The sequence below is a fragment of the Lutra lutra genome, chromosome 14, assembly GCF_902655055.1.
Source record: "Lutra lutra chromosome 14, mLutLut1.2, whole genome shotgun sequence".
NCBI classification, from domain to species: Eukaryota; Metazoa; Chordata; class Mammalia; order Carnivora; family Mustelidae; genus Lutra; species Lutra lutra.
The window spans coordinates 14,315,015-14,340,271 of NC_062291.1; the positions used below are offsets into that span (position 1 = coordinate 14,315,015).

Genomic DNA, 25,257 nt, shown 5'->3' on the forward strand with positions numbered 1-25,257 from the left:
CTCCTGTCTTCACCTCCCACGCGGGGCCTGCCCCAGAGCTCTGTGTGTGACAGACGCTCTGTGGAAGTCTGTGAGGGAGTGGATGGATCTGGATGGGCGGAATGGGTGCACACGGGACCCGTTCTTTCTCATTTTGAAGTTAAATTGGACTCATTGAAAATAGGCGATCTCAGCTTGAATAGAATCAGAGGGCTTGCTTTTTGATAAGCATAGGCTAGAAGTTGGAGGATTAACTTACTGAATCCTTCCAGGAGCCTCACAAGGCCAGTATTGTCCCATTTTACAGATATTAAGTTTTCGTGCATTTTAGTCTAATGCCTGTAAGGAGGACATGGGACTTTGAGTCATGGGAGGCAGGGTGTGAATCCTGTAGCTGAGCCTGCCGCCCAGCTGGGCCTACCCATAGGTCCCCCCGGGTGACTTGTGGCTTATGGTGGAGCCCTCCGTGAACACTGTGTTGTCTGTACGTACATTGCAGCTTCCGTGAGGCGGAATCCTGGACCCCAGCCCCAGCGCTGCTTGAGCACTGGAATGGGAGCCCTGCATGTTGGGAATCGAAGAGCGGTCATGTCATGGGGACACAGACGGCCATACTCCTGAGTTAAAATTTCTTGCTTTGGGGAAGATGTTCACAATGAAGCCAAAGTCTCATAGGTCGAAACTCTGTGCTCTGTTCTACCTTCGGTGGGAATGGAGAAGTGCTGCCGGATGCTCCTGGAGTGGGGGTGCTTGACATGGTGTCCCATAGTGGTGCCTCTTGCTTTTCCCTCGGTTAAACGTGCCCTGTGAGTTTCACACTTTGAGTTAGGTTTCAGAGAGTTCTGCACATCTCTTTTTGAGCCTTTCCCTTTTTTAAAAAACATTTTCCCCGGGAGGGTAGAGCCTGGAGATGGCTTTGAGCCTGGCCGGCATTTCTGATGGCCCGGTCAGGGTCTGCAGCTGGAAGAAGGGGGCCTGTACGAGTGATGAGCTGTCCTGAGACCCTGAGATCCTGTCCTCCCTGACGCACCCTTCACGAGACTGTCCACGGGGCCTTCGCCTGGCAGCTGTCCTCGGCATTCCTGTCCCCGCTCCTCCCTCAGCTCAGGTCCACGGTCTGTGGCCAGTAAGACATTGGCTAAATGTTGCGGAGGGTGCCCGATGGAGTACCGCGGAGGGATTCTGCCTCTGATCTGTGTTGGAGCTGATGTGTTCCCCGTGGGGAGGAGCCTGTTGGTTATACAGTGTAAGAGCTTCTTGAGAAGGGGCTTGATTCAGTTATACAGAATTCCAGAGTCTTCCCTTTGAGAGGTCCTCTTAATCTTTGAACCAACACACCATTTTTGGTCCCAAGGAGGAACACCCTTCCCCACCTCCCCCTTGCAGACCTAGTGTGGGCCCTGGGTGAGGTAACGCATGGTAAATGCCTATAGCTTAGCACACACCATCAGTGCGTAGTGAATGTTGGCTGTTTATTTAAAAGTGAGCACAGGGGGCGCCTGGGTGGCTCAGGTGGTTAAGTGTCTGCCTTTGGTTCAGGTCACAGTCCCGATGTCCTGGGATGGAGCCCCACATCGAGCTCTCTGCTCAGTGGGGAGTCTGCTTCTCCCTCTTCCTCTGCTGCTCCCCCAGCTTGTGCTGTCTCTCTCAAATAAATAAAATCTTAAAAAAAAAAAAAAAAAGCAAAGGTGCCGTGAGAATAGATAGTTTGAGGCACTCACCCAGCTTTGAATGGGGATCACGAAAAATTCCCCAAGGTCATCAAGCCTCCATGAGTTAGTCAAGAGAAGAAAAGAAGGGCAGGGTGTCTCGTGAAGGGTGACGGCTTTTGGGCGTTCACTGTGATGGGTGGATAGGCTTGGGACCTGGGATGCAAAGCTGGGTGGCGGGCAGATCGTGGAGGCTCCCGGGAAGTTGGGGGGCAGATGGTTGGGTTGATTAGGAGCCAGGTACCTGCTTACCTGAGGAGGTGGAATTACCATCTGAGAGCCCTGATGGGACAGGTCTGTCTGGACAGAGCGGGGGCAAGAGGACAGGTGCACGCTGTGTTGACAGTGTAGCGGGGTTCACCTGCACGTTCTCCACTGCCCGAGGTGGAGCCTGAGGGCGCCCGGTGGACCCGCTGTGCTTTGGTGGGCATGTTCCTTTTGAGAAACTGGATTGGGCAGGCTGCGGTGTGGATTTCTGGTAAGGAGAAAGTCTGCGTAAGAAGTAGAAAGAGCGCGGGCCACATTCCCACCGGTCACAGTGTGGCGTGCAGTGTGCACATGTGTACGCCGTGGGCACGGACCTCCTGGCCTGTGCTGGGGAAGGCCCATCTCCAGTTTCCTCTCATCTCCACTATAGCATGAAAATACCACTCTTGTCCAACAATTTTGATTGTTTCCTTTTGATTAGCTTTGTGTCTGGGGTTGCAGGGTTGTTTCTTTTTCTTTTTTTTTTTTTTCTTTTGACCTTTTTTTTTTTTTTTAAGGTTTTATTTATTTATTTGAGAGAGACAGAGAGAGAAAGAGCACAAGCAGGGGAGGGACAGAGGGAGAGGGAGAAGCAGACTCCCTGCCTAGCAAGGAGCCTGATGCGGGGCTCGATCCCAGGACCCCGGGATCATGACCTGAGCCGAAGGCAGATGCCTAACAGACTGAGCTACCCAGGAGCTCCTTTTTTGACTATTTTTCTCCTTATTTTCTCATCAGCAGTTAGAAGTAGGAAGGAATGGTATCTGTTGAGAGGACTCTTTCCTTGCCCCTAAGTACATGCACCTAGAGAAGAACAACGAAGAATTAACAACTAAGTTTTCTGTCTCGGGCAGTCTGTTGTGGCTTGTTAGGCCCCTGGACATCAGTGTAGTTCATGTCGGAGTGACAGCCGCTTGGCATCCTAAGGGACGGTCAGCCTCCTGGAAGGGATGGAGCCATTTCTCCGGCACTTTGTTCAGAATTTGCTGGACTGCTTAGGGATCCTGTTGCCCGCCACGGAGGGAGTTGTTGCAGGGAAAGCACACATATACACTTCCAAGAAACGCTGTTAGAAACACTTAAATGAAGAGCCTTCACTGTATGCTCCGTGTCTTGATCCTTCAGCCCGTGTCCCGGAAGCATCACTGAGTGCTGAGAGCAGGAAGAGGGAAAGACGAGTCTCGGGTGCTGGGCTTGCCCTCCTGTGGGGGAACTGGACCGTGACAGCCAGCACCGTGGTCCCTGAGAGGAGGGAGGACCCCCATGGGCCCCGGTCTCTGTGTGAGCACCTTCCCGGCTGGGGTCCAGACCCTGGGGGGCCAGCGTGGTATATACAGTAAGAGCAGAGCCTGAAGAAATAAAAGGCGGCTGGTGCTTTGGTCCTGTCTCAGGAACTGTGTTTCCAGACTACAAGAAAGAGGAGCCTCACCTTTGCCAGAACTACCCCCTCACCCCATCCGTTGAAGGGTGGGCCTCTCGTAACTTGGCATCTGTCATCTAGCACTGAGTCTGAAACAGAGTCACTTAGGACTGGTTAGATTAATAAAGTAATTTTGCTGTGGAGTCACAGGAATATCATCTGCATTTTATAGGAAGAAGGCTTTCCATAACCTCTTAAAGAGTCTGCAACAATTGCCATAAGTACAATAAGGTGACATTTTCTGGTGAGAATATAATTGATGAAATGTTAAAAAAAAAACAAAAACCATAACTGTGACTTAAAGAGAAAAGGAGGGTGTGTGGATGAGATCTGTGAATTTCTTAACTATTGTGGTGTGGGTGTTCTACCTTCTGAGTTGTCTGTGGTTAATGAACATTTAATCCTATGACCGTTGCTCTATCAGTCCACAGGCAAAGCCCTTTCTCCATGTGTTGAGTGAGGAAGTACATTCAATGATAGTACAGCTTCTCAGCCTGAAACCATCCTGTTAGGATTTGGTGTTGTGGAATAAGGTTGGAACGAGAGTCACAGACGTGGTTCTTTTCCTCTCTGATAGTCGCTGGAGGAGCGGTTGTGGGAAAGTTCTCTAACCTTTGGGAACGTCAGCTGCTGCCTTTAAAATAATACTTTCCTACTCAAAAATTTCAAAAGTCTTATGGCTCAAATTAAAAAAAAAAGCATGTGAAAGGTCTTTGTAAATAACGAAGAAATTTCAAAGTTTTTCTTCTAAAAGCATTGAATTACTATTAATAGTTTTAGTTAAGGATGAAAAATGGCTCAGACCGGAGGATGGTGGAGATTTTCCTTACTTCTGGTGGCCCTTTTCCCTTTTAAATGTCAAGAGTGATTGTGCAAGAGAGTTTCTTTCCCCAGTGGACCCTGGGGTTCCTTCTGGTTGCCTCCTTTCTCATTTCCTGCCCTTACTATTCCAGGCAAAGCCTTAGTGACCGAAGAACGGTAGATCTTCTGAATTTCGAGGGCAGTGAAGTAGGAGCATAGCAGAGGGCGTACGAAAGACAACACGTAAGTCACACTCTGCCTTTTATCCATTTGCAGACCTGTCATGGGTCTGAAGTTCTCCAGAGTCACTCCTGCTTTGTTCTGAGAGTGTATGTGAGGCCCTGATGCATGGAGGGGGCCCCCTGCTCCACATCAGCCAGGGAAGGCCAAGTCTGGTTTGGGGAGGGAAGGAGACAGGATTGGACTGGGAAGGCAACACCAGCCAGAGTATAAACATGTGGAAAATGAAGGGCCCAAGGGGTAGCTTCTGCCAGAGTCGCTGGAGAGGACGGGAAGGGTGTCGTGAGCTCTCAAGCCACATAATTAACAAGCACATTTATCAGGAAAAAGAGCCACCCGGATTCAGGAAAATCTCTGCTTGAGTCTACACCATTTTTCACCTTTAGTGAAAACTCCACATAGTAATTTAATTGTTTGTAGAAGAAATTATGAGGGAAGGTTCCAGGGCCCAGGGTGTTTGGGAGCCATTTGGGGCCAGGACTTTAACTTGACTGTGGAATCGATTGTGATGGAGGCTCTCTCTCCGGGAAGATTGTGGCTCCACACTGGGACCGCCTGGGGCTGTGTCGCTGGGCATGCCGGCCTGCAGTGTCTCCAGAACCAGGTCAGCTTGCCATTGCTCCTGTTGAGAAACAGTCTTGACCAAGAGTGAAAATCCCCTGCGTGGGACTGCGTTCTTTGTGATGGTGGCTGCTTTCCATCCTGGCACACGGTTCCCATCTCTGTGTACACACACAGACGGGATATTGCTTCTGTTGCTTCTTTTCCGGCTGGATAAGAGCGCTCGACTACGCGTGGCCTTCCCCAGGGCGCTCAGTTGTGTTGTTCAGACTCACCTGTTGCATTTGATGGTAGTAAATTATTTTTTCTAGTTTAATAAAATCCTTCTTATAAAAATCTATCACAGGCACCTGGGTGGCTCAGTCTAGTGTCTGCCTTGGGCTCGAGCCATGATTTCAGGGTCCTGGGATTGAGCCCTGTATCAGGCTCCCAGGGTTCTGCCCATCGGGCGGTCTGCTTCTCCCTCTTCTTCTGCCTCCCCACCTCCGGCTTGTGCTCGCTCACTCTTTCTCACAAAAAGAAATGAATAAAATCTTTTTTTTTTTTTTAAGATTTTATTTATTTATTATTTGACAGACAGAGATCACAGGTAGGCAGAGAGGCAGGCAGAGAGGCAGGCAGAGAGAGGAAGGGAAGCAGGCTCCCTGCTGAGCAGAGAGCCCGATGTGGGGCTCGATCCCAGGACCCTGGGATCATGACCTGAGCCGAAGGCAGAGGCTTTAACCCGCTGAGCCACCCAGGCACGCCAAATGAATAAAATCTTAAAAAAAAAAAAAAAAAGCATCACCTTTTTTTTTTTTTTAAGATTTTATTTATTTATTTGTTAGAAAGAGAGAGAGAGAGAGAGAGAGAGAGAGAGAGGGAGCGAGCATGAGCACAGGCAGACAGAGTGGCAGGCAGAGGCAGAGGGAGAAGCAGGCTCCCCGCTGAGCAAGGAGCCCTATGTGGGACTCGATCCCAGGACGCTGGGATCATGACCTGAGCCGAAGGCAGCCGCTTAACCAACTGAGCCACCCAGGCGTCCCTGCATCACCTTTTATCTGTTGCTCCACTTCCTTCCAAAATTGGGTATTTTGTTGCCAGTCTAATGGCTATAAGATAGTATACCAGTCTGGTTTTAAGTTGCATTTTCTTGATTAATGGTGGGATTGAGCATGTTTCTTTTTAGTGTTCTTTGGAGAACAGAGTTGTGATTCTAATGTAGACAGAACTTTCAGTCTTTTATTATATGGCTAATGTGCTTTTCTTTGTTTCTTTTTTTGTTGGGGGGTTTGGTTTTTGAAATATAGTCTAATATACTCTTAACTATATGTGTTTGGTTCATTTTCTTTGCTAATCTTTTTTTTTTTTTTTAACTGACTGCTGAAGTTTTTGATTTGTGTTCTCAGTCAGTGTTTTTTTCCTCCATGGGTTTGGAATGCATTCTGTTTCTGTTCTTCTGTGATTGCCGTGAAAGTACACTGTGCCTGCTTCATAGTTTTGAACTCAGTCCATACCTAAGGTCTTACCATCCCCTCTGAGAACAGTACGAAACTTGTAGGACACCTAGTGAAGAGTGTCTCTGTTCTCATACCTTCCTTTCTCTATTTCAGTTCCATGTTTTGCCGGACACATCAGACTATGGTCACCCTTTAGAGATGGTATGTTTAACTTCATACGTTCACCATATCTTGTGTCTTTTCCCTTCTTCCGTCCTGTACCTTTCATCTGCCTCCTTCAGAATTGTCTTCCCTCAGAATCACTGGGCAGTAGTTTCTCTTGATGTTGGTTTATGAGAACGTGTGTTCGTGTTGCTGTCTCGGTTCTTAGCAGACCATCGCTGCCTGCTGGCATTGTGGACATACCACTCATTGTCCTGTGGCTTTCATTCTTGCTCTTGGGAAATCCACTGTTAGGTCTTTTTTGGGTCATTCTTTGGTAAATGACTTGGTTTATTTTGAGATCTGTGTGCGGCTTTTTGTGTTTTATTCTGTATTGTTATGTGTTTGTATTTGTTATGTGTCATGTATCTGTAGATTCATGCCATTCATTGGCTCTCAAAATTTCCCAGCCATTGGTGCTCTGAACACTGTCACTCTCCCGCTCGCTCTCTTTGCTCCTTCTGGTTTTGATAAGCGGATGTTAGAGCTTCTTTTTTACTTCTCCATGTCTTTTAATTTGTAGTTGGTATTTTCTTCCCTGTCCTTTTTTTCTGTTTGATTCTAGGTAATTTCTTAAGATTTAGCTTCCAGTTCAATAATTTTCTCTTCAGTAGTGTTGAATTTTTTTTAACCCATCCTTTGAGTTTTTAATTTCAATGAAAATGCTTCTTAGTATTTTAACAAATATTTAATTTATTTATTTGAGAGAGAGGGAGCACAAATAGAGGCAGAGGGAGAAGCAGACTCCCCGCTGAGCAGAGAGCCTGACATGGGGCTCCATCCCAGGATCTTGGGATCATGACCTGAGCCGAAGTCCGGCACTTAGCTGACTGAACCACCAAGGTACCAAGGTGCCCCTAATTCTTCATTTTGAGAAGCTTGATTTCTGCCTCAGGTCTGCCTGAATGAATGAATATATATATATATATATATATTTTTTTTTTTTTTAAGATTTTATTTATTTGACAGAGACCCAGAGAGAGAGGGAACACAAGCAGAGGGAGTGGGGAGGGAGAACCAGACTCCCCACCGAGCAGGGAGCTCGATCCCAGGCCCCTAGGATCACGACCCGAGCCACAGGCAGACGCCCAATGACTTAGCCACCCAGGTGCCCCTACCTGAATATATTTAATGGTCTCTTTTTTGTTTGCTCATTTTTTCCCCCTCCATCTTTCATGTCTGTATGCAACACCAAACAGAGTTATTTCATATTCTGTATTGGATAATGCTGATATCTGAAATCTTTGGTGGTGTATATCTGTGTTTGTGGATTGTTTCCTTGTGTCCATGGTGAGTTTTGATAATGTGCTAATATTTGTTTGATAATTTTATGTCAGAATCCTGAGGTCTTTTTTTTTTTTTTTTAAGATTTTATTTATTTATTTATTTGACAGACAGAGATCACAGGTAGGCAGCCAGAGAGAAAGGAAGGGAAGTAGGCTCCCCGCTGAGCAGAGAGCCCGACATGGGGCTCGATCCCAGGACCCTGGGATCATGACCTGAGCAGAGGCTTTAACCCACTGAGCCACCCAGGCACCCCCTGAGGTCTTATTGACATATATGTGGGTTTGTCCTCAGAGCCAGGAAGATGCTATAGAACCAGCACCACATTCGTTTCCTTTGGGAATCCTGATTTTTGGTTGAGTTTTCCCTCCCTGCCGAAAATGGGAGGGTCCAGATGCCCCATCCCATTGCTGTATTCACCCCACCTCCACGGCAACTCCCGCTCTCTTCTTCGCTCAGATTTCAGTGTGCCATCCCTGCCGTGTTTTCCTCGTGTTTGTTTCTTTGTCTGGAGTTAGCCAATGTACGAAAAAGTATTCCTCAGATTAATTTTTAAAAAGATTTTATTTATTTATTTGACAGAGTGAGAGAGGGTATGTGCACACGAGCTTTGGGGGAGGGGCAGACGGAGAAGCAGGCTCCCTGCTGAGCAGGGAGCCCAATGCGGGACTTGATCCCAGAACCCTGAGATCATGACCTGAGCCAAAGGCAGGTGCTTAACCAACTGAGCCACCCAGGTGCCCTTCTAAAATTAATTTATCCAGAATCTAATTCTAGCATAGCAGATGGGCCCTGCAAATACCCAGTCCACCATAATTTCTAAATTAGTGGTACCCAAGCACTGAACTGACTTCACAGTCAGTTTTCTGTATGTGCCCTTTATCAATTTTCTTCAACTCTTTATCTGGTACATTATTTTACCTACGGCCAGGAAATAGTGCCGTAGCCATCTCCTTGAGAGCTTCCTAAACCGTCTTGACACTCATATCACATATTCATAGCCTTAAACTTTTGCCTGGTTGGTGGTTTTTTTTGTTTTTGTTTTTTTAGTCCTAGTTAATCTACTAATATACTAATTCTAGTTCATCTACTGATATTCACTTCCTTGGAAATTCAAATCTCAACTTTTAGAAAAACTCAAAAGCACAGAGGTTTTATTCAGTACTCCTTTCTCCTGCTGCCCAGTCTATTTCCTGTTGGTGGGTCATTTTTTTTTTTTTTAAGATTTTATTTATTTTTTAGACACAGAGAGATCACAAGTAGGCAGAGAGGCAGGCAGAGAGAGAGGGGGAAGCAGGCCCTGTGCTGAGCAGAGAGCCCAATGCAGGGCTTGATCCCAGGATCCTGAGATCATGACCTGAGCTGAAGGCAGAGAGGCCTAACCCACTGAGCCACCCAGATGCCCCATCATTTTTCTTTTTATCCAGAATCCCAGGTATAGAAGATTCAGTGGTGGATCTCCTTGTGGATGCCTTTCTTCCTCATGTGACGTGTAGAAAACAGGTGTTTACTGCTGTGGATTAGAAGCATCGTCTCCACAGCCCCCCTCATCTTTACTTTTGCACATCCCCTTAATAGGCACAGAAAAGAGCATGAAGTCTTTGATTGGTAACATTTCAAGATGCCTTGGGCATCGGCGCAGGTAAACGTTTTGTTTCAAAATGGATGCCAACTGAGGCTGCTGATTTAATAGTTTTTAAATTCATTCTGCAGCAGAATAATCACCTTGGGCAGCCACACTCTGACAGGTACGTGTAGGTTACAGCTTGGGGATGGAAGTTACAGGGAGGATTTTTGTAATACCAGTGTAGTCATAAAAAGGTAGACCGCGGAATCGTTCCCGGGAGGCACTGAGCTCCGTGGCCAGACATTCTCTGAAGGACGGCCTATGCCTACCGGCTCAGTACTTTCCCTTGGACACTAGAGGCGTCAGATGATTTGTGGCTTTTTCTCCCTTGGATGCAGTGACTTAGTCTCTGTCCTCACGTTTTGGGTCATCGTTGGCTTGTCAGTTCAGGCACTAGGAAGGGTTGTGGTTGGCTGAGCACTCCAGAAGCTTCTACCGGAGAGCCGGGCAGGAGATGCAGAAGAGCTGGAGAAGCTTCCTGAGGAAGCAACCCCCGACCCCCGTTCCCTTCTTCCTCGGCCCGGGGAGTGATTAGGTGGAGCGGCCACTGGCCCTTTGGACTTCCCCATTCTCCTCTTTTACACTGAACATGTGTCCCTGGGAAGGCTGAGATTTGGATTGTTAGCATGATTCTAACAGTTCTCCTGAATGCAGTTTCTTGCGGCGAAGTCTGGACTCTGGTCTGATCAGGGGATGCAGAGAGACATCCCAGGAACGTGCTCTCTTACATGTCCTTCTCAGGAAGGGTGCGAAGAGTGGGCCTTGACCGTCACTGCCAAGATGAGTCTGCTCACCAGCTCCGTCACGTGGCCTGGAGCTGTGCTTTGCGGTGTGTGCCCTGCGCCCCATGTCTCTTGACCTTGGTCCTAATCGGGCTTGTCTAGGCCACCAACAGTTGGCGTCTCTTCTCTCTGACTCAGCACGGGAACACTCGGCCATTTGTAACATTTTCCTCCATTCCCACATGAGGTAATGAACTTGTCTATTTCTAAATAAGGTTTCGAAAAGTGGTCTAATTTTTAGCACCTTCTTCTCTAACTTGACCTCCCTCCTGCTCAGCAAATTCACATCCGAACACTTGTTGTCACATCCTTTATTGGATGCCTACAGAAAGGCCACAGACGATTTTGATTTGCCTTTTTCCCAGTCGGGGTATCCGGGGTTGGCAGCGTGGCGTGGAGGGAATCATACTAGGTTCATTGGTTGCCAGAGAGCCTGAGTTCAAACTGAAGTTCTGTTCTAAGTCTGTAGGACTTTGGTTAATTGCTTAGCTTGTTCTGGATTTAATTTTCCCACCTAATAGCTACCTGAATCAGTTCAGGTGCTCAAGCAGTAGTTCTCACGTGTTTTGCTCTTAAGAAGCCCTTTATACTCTTAAAAACCATTGAGGACCCCAAAGAGCTTTGCTTAGGTGGGTTCTATCTCGCATTTATGGTTGGCGGGAAAATCTCCCCTGAAGGAGTTCCCCATCCTGATGCGCAGAGCCTATGAATGTATTACCTTACATGGCAAGCGACCGCAGAGGTGCTGAATTCAGCTAAGGATCTTGAGATGGGGAGAGGATCCGGAATGATCTGCGTAACCACGTGACCACCAGGATCCCTATAAGGGGAGGCAGGAGGGCGGCAGGAGGGTGGAAACAGAGGTCGAGGTCTTGCCATTGCTAGAACAGAGGCACGCACGGCCAAGGAGCCCAGGCAGCCTCTGGGAGTGGCCAGTGGTATGTTTCCCCCTGGAGCTCTGGGAGGAGCTCAGCCCTACCGACACCTTCATTCTGGCCCCATAGGACTCGTTTTTAGATCTCTGATCTCCAGAGCTACAAAATAATCTGCATTATTTTAAGCCACCATGAAATTAAGTTAAATTTAAATTAAAAAATAATTCATTTAGGGACGCCTGGGTGGCTCAGTTGGTTGGACGACTGCTTTCGGCTCAGGTCGTGATCCCGGGATCCCGGGATCGAGTCCCACATCGGGCTCCCAGCTCCATGGGGAGTCTGCTTCTCCCTCTGACCTTCTCCTCGCTTATGCTCTTTCTCACTGTCTCTCTCTCTCAAATAAATAAATAAAATCTTTAAAAAAAATAATTCATTTAAAAATAACAAACCGTTATAGGTTAGCATAAATTACTTTTTTGGGGAAAATAAAATTTCCTAACTAGTAGTGATAAGACTAGCACTGCTTTACATTTTGTAAATTTCTTTAATTTGGCCTTAATGGGAGATGGATGCTCACATCAGCTCCTGCCTTCAGTCTTTTGTGGCGTCAGATGTCACGTAGCCTCTAAACACTTTCCTGTATGCTCACGAGAGTGAGAGTTAGAGGGAGGATCAGATCTTAGTGTTATTATTAAAAATAGTTTTGGCTTGGGGCACCTGGGTGGCTCAGTCATTAAGCGTCTGCCTTTGGCTTAGGTCATGATCCCAGGACCCTGGGATCCAACCCCACATCAGGCTCTATGCTCAGCGGGGAGACTGCTTCTCCCTCTCCCACTCCCCCACTTGTGTTCCCTCTCTTTCTGTGTCTCTCTCTGTCAAATAAATAAATGAAATCTTTAAAAAAAGAAGATTCATTCTTTAAAAAAATTTTTCGCTCCATGGATTACCTAAAAGGGGTATGGGGTCTGCCAGAAGTCCCCAGACCCACTTTGGGAACTTCCAGGCTAGGCGGGTGCCCCATGACCGCACCTAGCTGCAGAGGATGCTGGGAACAATGTTCTCATGCTGCATGCCAGTTACAAAAGTGGGGGTTCTGTTATTAAGAAAGGGAGAATGGATATTAAGGCATATTTAGGATTCTTGAATTCTTATTATATCCAATTTTGATGCACATAGTAGGTAGGTAATCACCACAATGTTGGTTTCCCTTCTCCTTGCCAGGAAAGATGGGCATTTTGCTTCGACTGCATCCTTTAGAAATAGCTATGACAGGGCACAATGGTTTGTAGGCAGAGGCATAATTGCCGTGAATTGCATTTTTAGCATTTGTAGATAAATTACATAAGACATCTTTTGTTTGGTGCTCACAGGCAGCTTTTTGATATCTTGTTTGGGTCTTTTGAACTCAACAATATGCTTCCTTTACTTGGGTAGGAGGAAATGCGGAATTGAAACGAGATTCAGACTAGCTTTGATTCACAGTTCTTCTTCATGGGTTTGGAAACACAGGGGCATGACATTTCCTCTGGGTCGTTCTGTAAACAGTTCCTGCTGATCCCTGGCAGCATTCCGTGGCTGAGGGATAACCCAGTTCCAGTTTCTGATGTGAAAGAGCAGTTAGGATTATTGGTGTTCAAAAGCTTATTAAAAGATGAAAACAGTTGGGGCTTAAGTGACTTAATTTTGAGCTTGATACAAGGCTCGGTATCTAGCCCACTAATTGATGACCATGTTTGATGCATTCTCAGCACCGTCCTCATCTTTAAGTCAATTATCAATTACTGTGATAGGTTTTGGGTGCACGAGAGCTTGGGAGATTCTTTTACGTCTTAGTGTGTGGTCTTGAACCACGATCCCAGACCCCTGGGGTGGGGGCAGCTTCGTGTCTTCGATGCCTCGGATTGTCCGTTGGGCAGACGAGCAGACCGGGAAGGGGAGCTTTGGTGTGGGGTGGAGGGCACAGAAGAAGCACGGGCGGTAATTTGAGAGCCTGATGCATGTGCCCTTGGGAAGGTGCCAAGGGAAGGTGCCCTTGTTCGGGAGCCCCACTGGGGTGGGCGCTTTGGGGGCCAGAGGGTCTCACTGGTGTCTGGTGAGCTTTCTGAGCTGGAGCTGAGAAGAGCGGTTTTCCTTGCTTTGCTGTTTGTCTCAGTGGAATCCGTGGTGAGAACGAGACTGAAAGCCCTTAGGTGGAACCTGCCAGTCCTTAGCACCTCGCTTGGGACGACTTGGGGTCCCAGCCTCGTCACGGTTGCTTTGGTTACCTGTGTACGGGCACAATAGAGAAATTATAAGTGAAACCAGTGGAAGGGTGACTCCAATAGCTCTTGACTATATTTCGGGTCATGATTACCTAGTGGTTCTCCACTGGGCACCAGCTCTCCCTGAGATTTGCCGGGTCTTCCAGGAGGGGAGAGTGTGTCTGACTGCCGTGCCCTCCCCTCTCCTCTTTAGGGGCTTACGGTCATGACCGCCGTCCCCCAGTCTGCCGACGGGCGGCGGGAGTCAAGATGCTAGCTAAGAGAAGGCAGTGGTTACAAGCCATGTAGTGATTCATCGCAACAGCTAGTGGTTTTGAAAGTACGGACCGGGAGAGTTTTCTGTTATTTCCAAATAATTGCAATACGATGAAGATTGCAAAAGAAAGAGTATTTCGATGTGGGAGTTCCTGCATTCATCACTAAATGTGAATGCATCCTATGTGTGAGGGGCCCGGCTAGTTCAGGGCCAACAGGGTCTTACCTGTCTCCCTAGCTCTTCAGCGGGCCTGGGGGCTGCCCTGGCAGCTGGCCCTCGGAGGCCCCTACACCCTGCTCCTTGCTGCCTGCACAGGCAGCTCCCGGGGTGTTCAGGAGACAGTATGTGACGGTCTAGGCAAGCTAAGGGTCTTTCTGGAAAGAGGCAGAATTTGCAGCGAGCGAACTGTTCCACCTCTCCTTTCTTACCGGTGTCGTAGCTGACGTCCACAGCACCTGCTGTAAGGCTCACCTCCGTGTGAACTCCTGGTCAGAAGCCCCTAGACCCGAAGTCATGCAGGTGGAGCCTGGCCTTTCCTTTCCTCCTCTCCGCCTCCAGGGCAGCTGCTGGTTTCCCAGCAGGTCCCAGACTGGCCCGGTCCCCAGCTCTGTCACGATGGGCAAGTCTTGTTTCTCACCCCCTCGTCCCAGCTCTTCTGTCCCATTCCCGCCCCCCAGATCCACAGGCATCCTGCTGTTTGCTTTGGCTCCGTTGTGCGCTGAGTCTTGAAACTGACCTGCTGTCTTGGGGCTCTGAGCGGTCTTTCCTGTTGAGACCCGTCAGTCTTGGTCCACTCCCTCTCGGCCCTCCTGAGCACATGTGCCGTGCACAGAGCTGCGCCTTACACAGTCACGAAACATTTCCCCACGGACACCAGGGGACGTGGAGGTGAGTCAGAGCATTGGGGCTGTTGGTACAGAAGCAGGGAGAGCACACGGGAACGCAGCAGTAGAGATCACCACCTGTAAAGGCGTGATAGTCTCGAGGGAGGACACTAGCAGGTAGCGGGGATGGAGCCCCTCTGCCCTGGAGGCCGTGTGGGTGCGAGCCCCTCCCACCAGAGGAGAGCCAACTGCCACCAACAGGCCAGAAGCCCCGAGGGGTTCCTGTGTCCCCGCTTCCCAGTGGGATTCCACTGCGCCTGGCCTAAGCTGAGCACGCCTCTGTAACTAAAGGGTCTCTGTTGGTGGAATTTGACCCAGTGTGGCAGGTGGTTGGAAGGGAGTTTTGGAGGCCATAGGTGTCTTTCAGGTGACATCACATGGGCACTTGTCAATTCTGTATTTTTGGGGCCAGACTCTGGACCTCAGTTCAGCTGTCCTGAGCCCTGGAGGCTTGTTTGGATTCTGCTTTAAGAATTTGTGGGCTGTAGGGGCACCTGGGTGACTGTTGATTAAATGTGTGACTCTTGATTTCGGCTTGGGTCAAGATCCTCAGGGTCGTGGGATCGAGCCCCGTGTTGGGCTTTGTGCTCAGCGTGGAGTCTGCTTGGGATTCCCTCTCTCCTCTCCCTCTGCCCCTCCCCTGCTCATGTTATCGCCTGCTCTCTCTAGAATAAAAAAAAAAAAATTAGTGGCATTCTCAGTGCTCAGTGGCTCTGGTACTAGATTCCCTGCTCCCACAGTGAGGCCTCAAACACCGAGTCTGTGCATGAAGCTGGACCCAGGGACCTGTCTGGTCCAAACCAGACTGTGTTTGAATTTTCCATGTGCTCTTCTCCTTCGTGGCTGGTACTGGTCACAGTTGGTTATTGTGCGTATGTGTTCTTCTAAAGGCAGGACACAGCGCTCTCCCATTCACCCTTGTGTCCTGTCACCCACCCTTGGCTTGGTGTAGAATACAGAAGGGACAGGACGGACACCCAGCCTGAAAAGTGAACTCCTTTGTCAACAGTGGTTTGCACACAGGGCCTGAGGATAGATATCTGACATTTAATTTGGTCAAGAGAGAGGGCAAAATGTGTCTTCCAGCAGCAGTAACGGTTATAAAACCACAAAGGTCTTTTCCAGAATAGGTGCTTTGAAGGAAGAGATGGATGCCCTGGTTGTGGTGGCGGTTGCACAAATCTGTACAAGTGATGAAATGTTATAGAACTGTGCAAAACAAAAAAGACAGCACAGTAACCAGGAACATGTCAAAACTAGTAGACTCTGGGAAAGGCCTGTCATTGGGTTCAAGGCTTTGGGCCAGCATCTGGTCCTGCTGTTGATAATTGTGCTGTGGTTGTGGAGGATTGTGTGTGTGTGGGGGGGGGGGGGGCTTGAGGAGGGACACGTGGGAACCCTGCTCTTTTTGCAACTTCTTCTTGAGTCTAAAATCATTTCAAAAGTCAAAAGTGAAAAACAACGAAATACCGCTTCCTACGCGTGAGAATGGTTAAACACCAGAAGAAACAAAGCCAGGCATTAATAAGTCCGTGTGGCTGGCGGGCTCCTGGGACAGGTGGCCGTGGCTGCTCTCTGGGGGGCAGTGAGGTGGTTTCTGGCCACGTCGAGCTTCTGCACCCCAAGTCAACTGGCAAGTTCTGCCTTGACGAACCTGCACGAGAGGAAGGAGAACCCGAAAACCTGGAGGCTTCCTTTGTGACTGCCGCAAACTGCGAAGCACTGAATTCTCCTTCAGCTTGTAATGGGTGCACGAGCTGGGATGTTTTTCGATGGAATGCTGACTCTGCCGTGACAGGGACACACACTGTTACTGGAATGAGTCTCACATGTATTATCCGTTTTGTGAAAGAAGCCAAACTCAGAAAGGCACATCCTGTTTGACTCTCAAGGATCCATGCCGTGTGATCCCATGTCTCGTGACGTTCTAGACGAGGCTGAAGGACAAGGTCAGAAGACAGATGGGTGGTCATGAGCGGGCAGGCGAGGCTTGACTTACAAAAGGCATAGGGAGCTCTTTGGAATGAATGAAATGTTCTGCATCTTGATGGTGGAGGTGATTACGTCTGTATGGTTTGGACAAAAGTCAGAAAGGTGTGCGCTAAAAAAGATGGGTTCCTGCGTAAATGACGTCTGAATAAATCTAACTTTAAGATGAAACCAGCAGCAGCAACAAAAGTAAATAATTAACGATGAGCTTTGGTTTAACACCCATGAGGACAGCTGCATCTGCTGCTTGTCTGTGTTTGGAGAAGGACGTGCTGGGTCCTCTGTGGTCCAGGACTCCTCATCGGGACTCTGGCCTCTAACCATTCCCACAGGGGCGAGTGCTCTACTATTTGTTAAACACGAAGGTTCAAACAAGAGCTTTTGTTCGAGCTTTAGTGGCGGCAGTCAGAGGCACGCGTCACGATGTGAACATGAATCCAGTGTCACTCTGTCTCTTCTCCTGGCTCCTTCACCATTAAAAGTGTCATTAATGGGGCGCCTGGGTGGCTCAGTCGGTTAAGTGTTTGCCTCCGGCTCAGGTCATGATCTCAGGGTCCTGGGATTGAGCCCTGTGTGAGGCTCCCTGCTCCGTGGGGAGTCTGCTTTTCCCTCTCCCTCTGCCCCCCACACTCGTGCATTTTCTCTCTGTCTCTCTCAAATAAATGAATAAAATCTTAAAAAAAAAAAGTGTCATTGGGGCGCCTGGATGGTTCAGTGGGTTAAAGCCTCTGTCTTCGGCTCAGGTCATGATTCCAGGGTCCTGGGATCAAGCCCCGCATCGGGCTCTCTGCTCAACAGGGAGCCTGCTTCCTCCTCTCTCTCTGTCTGCTGCTCTGCCTACTTGTGATCTTTGTCTGTCAAACAAATAAAAAATCTTAAAAAAAAAAAAGTGTCATTAACAGAGCAGACAAGGTTTTGCATTGTTTTCCATCTCAGCTGTAACTGTGCTGTGATCTCCCCCGCCCTGTGAGTTATAAAATGTCCCATCAGGTTCAGTGTGGTGGGAGGGGGGAGGGATCTTCTCAGTGCCACAGTCCCTAGTCCAATTTAAATATAACTCGTAAATATCGGCCGCTGGAACTGAAAGGTCCAGACTGGAAATGAGAAGATCTGGAGCTGCGAGGCACTGTCTCCCGGTCATCCGCAGCCTTCGTAAGTCACAGTCCAAAGATGATTTTGAAAGGAGATTTCCACAGTGGGCGCTTGGCTGTCATTTTGGGGAGTGACAGGTACAGGGCCCGCTGGCAAAGCCGACAGGTGGGAAGGGCCTGTCGGATGACAGCAGGCTCTCCCAGCAGAAGATGCCTCTTTCATTTGAAACCGGTGCTCCGGGGCGCCTGGGTGGCTCAGTGGGTTAAGCCACTGCCTTCGGCTCAGGTCATGATCTCAGGGTCCTGGGATGGAGCCCCGCATTGGGCTCTCTGCTCAGCAAGGAGCCTGCTTCCTCCTCTCTCTCTGCCTGCCTCTCTGCCTGCTTGTGATCTCTGTCTGTCAAATAAATAAATAAAATCTTTAAAAAAAAAAAAAAAAGAAATCGGTGCTCCCTAGATTGGTTTGGAATTAGTATAATCCAGTAATCATTTCTTCCTGGCTAGGAAAAACAGCTCGCTGTTCCCAGGGAGCTCCCTATCCCCTAGGTCCCGCACAGCCCCGTAGATCCTGTCGTGGCAGAGAGCCCGGGGGGAGGAGGCCCAGACCCTAGGGGTGGTGCTTGAGGTGGGCCTTGATGTGTAGGTAGGGTTGGGTTTGGTGTAGCAAAGAGAAAGCCCAGGCCGTTCAGGCAGAAGGAGCCTGAGTGCTGTGGGCGAGCCTTTTAGTTTTGCTTTTAATTAATTTTTTTCTCCAATTTTCTCCAATTATGAAAGCTTTTGTGGTCAGGGAATCATGACCTGGACACTGGGCAAAGAATTTCTTCCCTCCCTTGATGTCTACCTAAGAGTTAAGATAAAAGTATTACATTTATAGTAAATACGGAGTATCCCAAAAGATGTAAAATTTTAAGTCATTTACCCTTTTTCATCCATATCTGTTTCTCTTGCTGCTCTCCTTAATCACCGCAGTGTTTGCATTGGGAAGCACACCATTATTATCAGGCTTCTGTGGGTCAGGGGCCCGACGTGGGTCTCATGGGTTAAAATCAACATGTGAGAGGCTTCCAGTCTTGCCCACCTTCGCCACTTTTCTTTGATGTGTGGCCTCTTCCTCCATGTGTCCATGACCGCTCCTCTGCCATCAAAGCCAGGACAGGGTCTCTGATTACAAGGACCCATAGGATTACATAGGGCCAACGGGAGAATCCTGGGTTCTGCTGCCGTCTGAGTCTCCTCAGCGGATCCCAGCTACAAAAGCCTGTTTGCCAAGTGAGCTAAAGTCTTTACACTTGCGGGAGGGTTAGGATGGAGGGGACATGGGGGCATTACTTTGCCCGCTACCTCCTCCCACCCTTCTTCTTTTTTTTTTTTCCTTCCCTGCTGGCAACTATTTGGACACCAAAGCTAGTATAAAATTTAAAGAAAATTTTATCTGTTTGACCAGTATGTCATGTTATATACCTTAAATTTCTTTCCTTTATTAGCACCCGCCTTTGAAGCTAGACAAGGGTGTTCTAGTTAGTTAGCTGGTAGTGCTTTTTTTTTGGAAGGTCACAGATAATGCTGGAGCGACCGTCACTGGACGTACGTCCTGACACATTTTTCCACACATGTCCATAGGGAAGATACATTGTGTGGGCTGACAAGAGTATATGTGGGTTGTTAACGTTGAAAGAACATGAGGGATGAATCAAAGGGCAAAGGAATGTTGATCAGAGGAAGTTCTTCAAGAGCACCCGGGAAGGAAGCAGCATGGGCTGAGGGTTCATTCTGTGTGGTTCCCGTGCCACCGGACTGACTTCCTCTTTCTCGTTTGCTGTCTCACCGTGACACGGGCGAGCTGTTGTTGACCTCAGGTTGTTGAGCAGGGAAGTGAGCCACCGAGGCTCGGTCATGGCTCTAGGTTCCAGTCTCCAGACCGCATCCCACCCGCCGACGCTGGGGACACCATCCGTGTCAAGGACACTGGGGGCCCCTTCTGCCCCCTACTTCTCCATCCTCCGGTGTGGGCTGCAGAGTGGTGGGTCTTTTAATTCTCTTAGATTGTTACACTTTTTAAGTTTTGGAGGGTCTCTTAGGTACATTCTTACATGATTTTTACTTAAAAAAATCTCACGGAATGAGCAACTTTTTTTTGGGTAGACTTTATTTAAGTTGTCTCTGGGCCCAGTGTGGAGTGCCAGCTCAGGACCCCGAGATGGAGAGCCGCGCGCTCCCTGGACCGAGCCAGCCAGGCACCCGTGGCTGTGGTTTTAGGTAGAATTGCTGCCCTGCATGGCCCCCTGAGTGGCCTGGAGCCTGAGGTGGCCAGTGGCTCTTGACTGAGTGGCTGGGCTGTGGTGGGGGGTCATCCCTGATGGGATCTGTTGAAACGTAAGTTGGCCCCGTCCAGGCTCCGGCTGAGCTGCGGCTTGGAGCCCTAGTCAGAACACAAGTTCTCCTGGGAGGTGCCACTGGGGCACTCCGTGTATTGGGGTCAGAGCCCCTGAGGATGGCATGAGGCCATGTAGGGCTGTTGCTCCCTGAGAGCCCTGAGCGCACATCCTTGCCGGCTTGGTCGGCCTGGCAGGCCCTGTGGGGGCAGGTGGCCGTGAGCCGGCTCATTTGGGGAGGAGCGAGAGGCAGGTGGATGCCGAGGTAAGCTGTTTTGGGGACCAGTGACACCCAGGCTTGGGCCTTCCTCTCCTTTCTCATACAGAATGGATCCTGTGGCTGTGTGCAGTTGTGTCGGTTGCCACCCTGGAGGGAGTGGTGTTCTGGAAAGGAGTGTCAGGGCCACCCACTGGTTCACCCCTAGTGCGGCTGGCCGGGGCCCAGGTCTGCGGTGCTGGGGGGCCTCCGACCTTGGGCAAGGCTACACAGCAGGCAGGACAGGGGCTGCCTGTGTGGCTCAGCCCAGGGGCAGCTGTGCAAGAAGGGACGGGGAGGGGCCCTTCTGTTTGGCTTTGGCCCCTCTCTAGAAGCTTCTGGAGGGTTTCCGTAGGGTTACAGTGTTCCTTAGGCAGGCTTGACATGGGGCATGTGCGCGGAGGGTCTCGGGGACCTTCCATGAGGGGAGGGCCTGGAGGAAGGACAGCAGACAGGGATGGGGAGGGGGGTTTGGGGAGTACGTGTTCTTGCCCCGTTCCAGCAGCATCCTGGGCCTGCCGGCGGGGGCCAGCACTGGAGCAGCAGAGCCAGCGGCTGGGACACCCCGTGGGGTGTATGGACACCGGGTGCCGGTCACTGTGCTGGGCAGGGATCTTGGAGTCCGGCAGGGCTGCTGCTGGTTCGTGGGTTGCAGCAGTCCCGAGCTCTGTGAGCCCCAGCCCGTGACATCCCTGTCTTCGCCACCGGTCCGAGGGGCGTCCGGTCACCCGGCTCTCGCAGGGGCACAGCCAGGGTAAGTGGGGCATGGGTGAGCCGCTCACTCTGCGGACACCTGCGCCAGGTTGGCTCGAGGAGGGAGGCCACCACTCAGGAACCCTGTGCTGCATACAGGTCTTTTATTTCCTGCCGGAGGGAGTGGCTCCCTTTATCTCTGATTTTTTTTTTTTTTTTTTTTTAAGTCTGATAACTTGGTACCAGTAGGATGTCCTGTCCCCCAGGGCCTGCTGTTCCTCCAGCTCCTTTTCTTTGGCTGCTGGAGCATGGTCTGTCCTCAACTGTGGGGCTCTGGGAGTGGCCACTTTTGCTTGCTGGGCTTCCCGTTTGGGGATGGCCCTGTCACATGGCGTGAAACTGAAAGCAGACCCACTGGGAACTTCATTATTGCAGTGTGGCCTGTTCCTGGGACGGGCGGGCACGAGGCACAGACGACGCAGAGGGAAAACGCAGCAGAGTGTTCTCCTCTACAGAGAGCATGGGGAGCCGAGGGGAAGGCCAAGTCTCTTCCCAAGTATTTTTTGAACTTCTCTAGTTTTGAGGCACTGGATATGCTGGTGTGGTCCTTGCCCTGTGGAGATGGTTGGGAGCTTCCTGGGGTGGGGCAGATCTTGAATCGCTTTAACCCCGGGGGGGTGCAGGCATCCCAGGTGTGTACTATATAGTCTGCGGCAATGCAGGTCAAGACAGTCACCTTGCCCTGACTGTGGGCTGCAGGGATGACAGGGAGGGATGCTGGGGACATGGGGAGGGTCTCCCCAGGCTTCAGGGACACCAGCAAAGGCCCTGGGGCAGAAAGGAGCTAGGGAACTTAGAGAAGCTGAAAGCAGGCTAGTGAGCTCTGGGACCAGGGGTGGGTGTGGGGTCATGGGAATGATCAGAGGGGTGGGCAGGGCTGGACTGTGCCCGCAGGGCCTGGACATGGAGGAGGGTCCAGATTTCGCTCCAGAGAGCTGTGGGAAGTGTGGGGCTGTTTAGAGAAGGCCGTGATATGATTATATGTGCGTAGATTTTAAAAGATGACCCTGGCTTTTTCTTAGTGAGTACACATGGGGGCCGGGCATGTAAAGGACATGGGGAGACAGGTGTAGGGTTTCTGCGGGCATCCAGGCTTGTGAGGACAAGGCCTTGTGTTGCTTGGTAGGGGGGCACTGGAGATGAACATGGAGGAGTGTTGTGTTCAGGACCCGCTCATTGGACAGGGTGATAGGTAGGGGGGCACTGGAGATGAACATGGAGGAGTGTTGTGTTCAGGACCCGCTCATTGGACAGGGTGATACGCGGCTGTCGGAAGAGGGGTGGCACCACCTGGGCAGAGAGAAAATTGGGGCATTCATGGTGCGTTCATGGTTTGGATGGGGGAGTGTCTGCTGGACACTCTCCTTCCCCTCTGGGGGCACGCTCCCCTTGGATATTGTGTGGCTTTGCTCCGCGTCTCCCCTGGGTCTCTGCTTGGAGGGCCCCTTACTGGGAAGACCTGCGGGGCCACCTCCGTCCCACCCCTGCTCTGTCTCCCTTATAGGCCTGTGTGGGCTGACTGTGTGTTGTTCTTTGCTTACAGTCCTTATCGTCCAGCGGGATGTGAGCTTCTTGAGGGCAGAATTTTTTTTTTTTTCCAAAGATTTATTTATTTATTTATTTGACAGACAGAGATCACAAGCAGGCAGAGAGAGAGGGAAGCAGGCCCCCTGCCGAGCAGAGAGCCCGATGAGGGACTCCATCCCAGGACCCTGAGAACACAACCCGAGCTGAAGGCAGCAGCCTAACCCACTGAGCCACCCAGATGCCCGAGGGCAGAAGTTTTTAATCTGTGTTATTCCCTTTGTGTCCATAGTATCTAAGACAGTGCTTGGCATAAGTACTTGTTGAAGGAATGGTGACTTTGATTTGGGTTCTAGTTTTTGTATCTTTTCAGACTTGATTGATTTGTAATTAATTAGAGGCCAGAAAGAGGTGGGTGGTGGGTGGGGGCTGGTATTTGATACTCTACTGCTCATTTGACACGTTAAGCCTTTTTTTTAAAGGCAGAATGAGTAGAAATATTTGATTTTTTTTTTTTAATTCAGTGTTAGGTTAGATGTGGTAGAAGAAAGCAACTGTGAAAATGTTTGAATATCACATAATTTTTGTTCTTTACTAGTGAGTGTAGACAGTAGACACCTGGCTCTCTATCTGACACATTGTTCAGATTTAGGGATGAAATTATAACACCTTGTGCTTCCTCTAAGCTAATTGCTAGTTTTTCTGGAAGGGTCCATTGGCCTTTGATGCCTCCTTTATACTTTCTGGGGAAAGATGTGGAGGCTAGGCTCAAAACTCCCTGAAAGAGAAATCTGAGAGGAGCACGGGGTAAAACGCTTCTGTTAGAGATGTTAATGGATCCCTGGGTCGCTGCCTAGCCAGCAGTTTGAAAGTACCGATAGTTCAGAAATGTTTTCCTAAATTGTTAGGGCTTTTTGGGAATCAATCAACTGCTATTCCTTATGAAACGGGAAATCTGCAGGATCTGTGCTCTGGAAGTGGAAGCAGTGTATGGAATAGTTCTGAGTGTAGCTGTTGGAGCCCGAACCCCCTTCCCCGCCCCCCGTCATCCGCTGGTTGTGTAACCCTGCACAAGTTACGCAACCCCTTCCTCTAAAATGGGCATCACCAAAATTGTATTATGACTTGAGGGGTTAGGAGAAGACAAATATTCATTATTGTTAACATTTATAAGTTAACCTAATTGATGTTCTTGCTAAGTGGAATTTGAGGGTGGAATGGTCTTAAAGAGAGCTGAGTGTTAGGGTGTATCATTGGTCCAATCCGGTGTTCCCCAAACTTGCCTGAGCATAAGAATCTCCTCAGGGTGCTTGTTAAAAGTAGAGATTCTCAGGTACCACCCAGGCTTGCTGAATCAGGTTTCCAGAGGAGGGGCCTGAGAATCTTGCTAGGTGGGGAGGGCGGTGACATACCAGGACTTTGCGAGCCTGTCCTTGGTTGCAAAATTCTGCCTGGTGGATACCAGATACGTGTTTATGCTTGTCAGATTGTGTCCCAGTTTTTAGATAGGAAATACGGTCAGTGTTCATATAGGCCATCTCATTCAGAATCTTCCTTAATCAGAGCAGATAGAACATGCTTCTGGGTTCCCAGGAACATCGGAGGATGCGTAGTTACAAACAGCTTGGTGTTGGTGTAACTTACTCAGCTTTCTTGGCCTTCGTTCTTTCTCTTTGTAAAGCCTGTATGATCTTGATAACTTGCATTAAATATAAAGAGCAACAGTCAGCGTATCCTGACAGCTGTCTGTCCTCCCGAGTCTCTGCGGCCTCAGCCACCCCAGGTTGTCAGGATGACAGTGACTGGGAACAGTAAATACACAGGGAAGTGACCCCCAGGCTTTGTTCGTCCGTGGCCAGGCCAGCAGCTTTGTTCTTTCCTCCTCTGAGGTCTGGGAACCAGGAAGGAATGTTTCACTTGACTGCTCTTAGGACAGCATGTTCTTAATCAACTGTTCTGGAAAAACAGCGTTTTGTTGTTTTCACATAAGCCCGCAAGTTCATTTCCCCTCTCTGCCCAGGCAGTAGCTAATCATTTCCCTCTCAGTGACAAAGGCAGATGAGCGTCTGAGACTTTACGCAGAGGGCCGAGCCTTCTGCAGACCTTACAAGGGAGTTCACTCCTCCTCCGGAAGGAGTACAGGGCTCTCACTTTTCAGCGAGGTGGCACTCCCCCACCCAGCTGGGGTTGGGGGTGGTGGTTCTCTCACAGGATTCTAGGACGATTTGAGAATTTTCCGGCAGCTATGTCTGGGCCATGGCTTCGTGCTGATCTTTTAGTTCACCTTATTTTACGTTGGACGTAACTGGATCCATTTGCGTTATCGTGGCAGAAATTGATTTGTGCTGAGAATCTTATTTGGACCATAAGTTCATTTTCACCACTGCAACAAATCAACCCCCCTTTTGGGAGCTGTTGTTAAGATCGCAAAGTTAATGCATATTTATAAATTCGCACATTTTTACTTCCTTAAAAAAGAAGCTTGTGAGTTCTTGAGGGCATCTCCCTAAATACATTGAAAGTTAAGGATCTGGAGATTGAAAGACAGGTATTTCTTTTTTCTTTCCCCCTGCCCTCCTGTTCTCAGGTGACAAAGTTTTGTATCCACACAGTATTAAGTAATAGAATCCTAAAACTTCAGTGAATTAAAAAACAACTCATCAGAAAAATGTGAAGTGTGGGCATCTGTTTGTTGCTCTGTGGACAA

The 25,257-nt window shown here is 49.4% G+C and overlaps 1 protein-coding gene across 9 annotated transcripts in view; it reads left to right on the top strand.

The window, feature by feature from the left end:
• The window catches only part of SGMS1 (sphingomyelin synthase 1), a 269,326-nt gene that overhangs the window by 80,234 nt on the left and 163,835 nt on the right, over nucleotides 1–25,257 (top strand). For 5 of the 9 annotated variants that reach the window (XM_047703351.1, XM_047703348.1, XM_047703353.1 and 2 more), the window contains exon 3: nucleotides 4,308–4,398. The exons of 2 other annotated variants lie outside the window; for them this stretch is intronic. The gene's annotated coding sequence lies outside the window, so the exon portion shown is untranslated. Of the gene's footprint in view, nucleotides 1–4,307; nucleotides 4,399–6,548; nucleotides 6,597–25,257 lie in introns of all 9 variants that reach the window. 2 more of the 9 variants (XM_047703349.1, XM_047703354.1) reach the window with 1 other exon arrangement.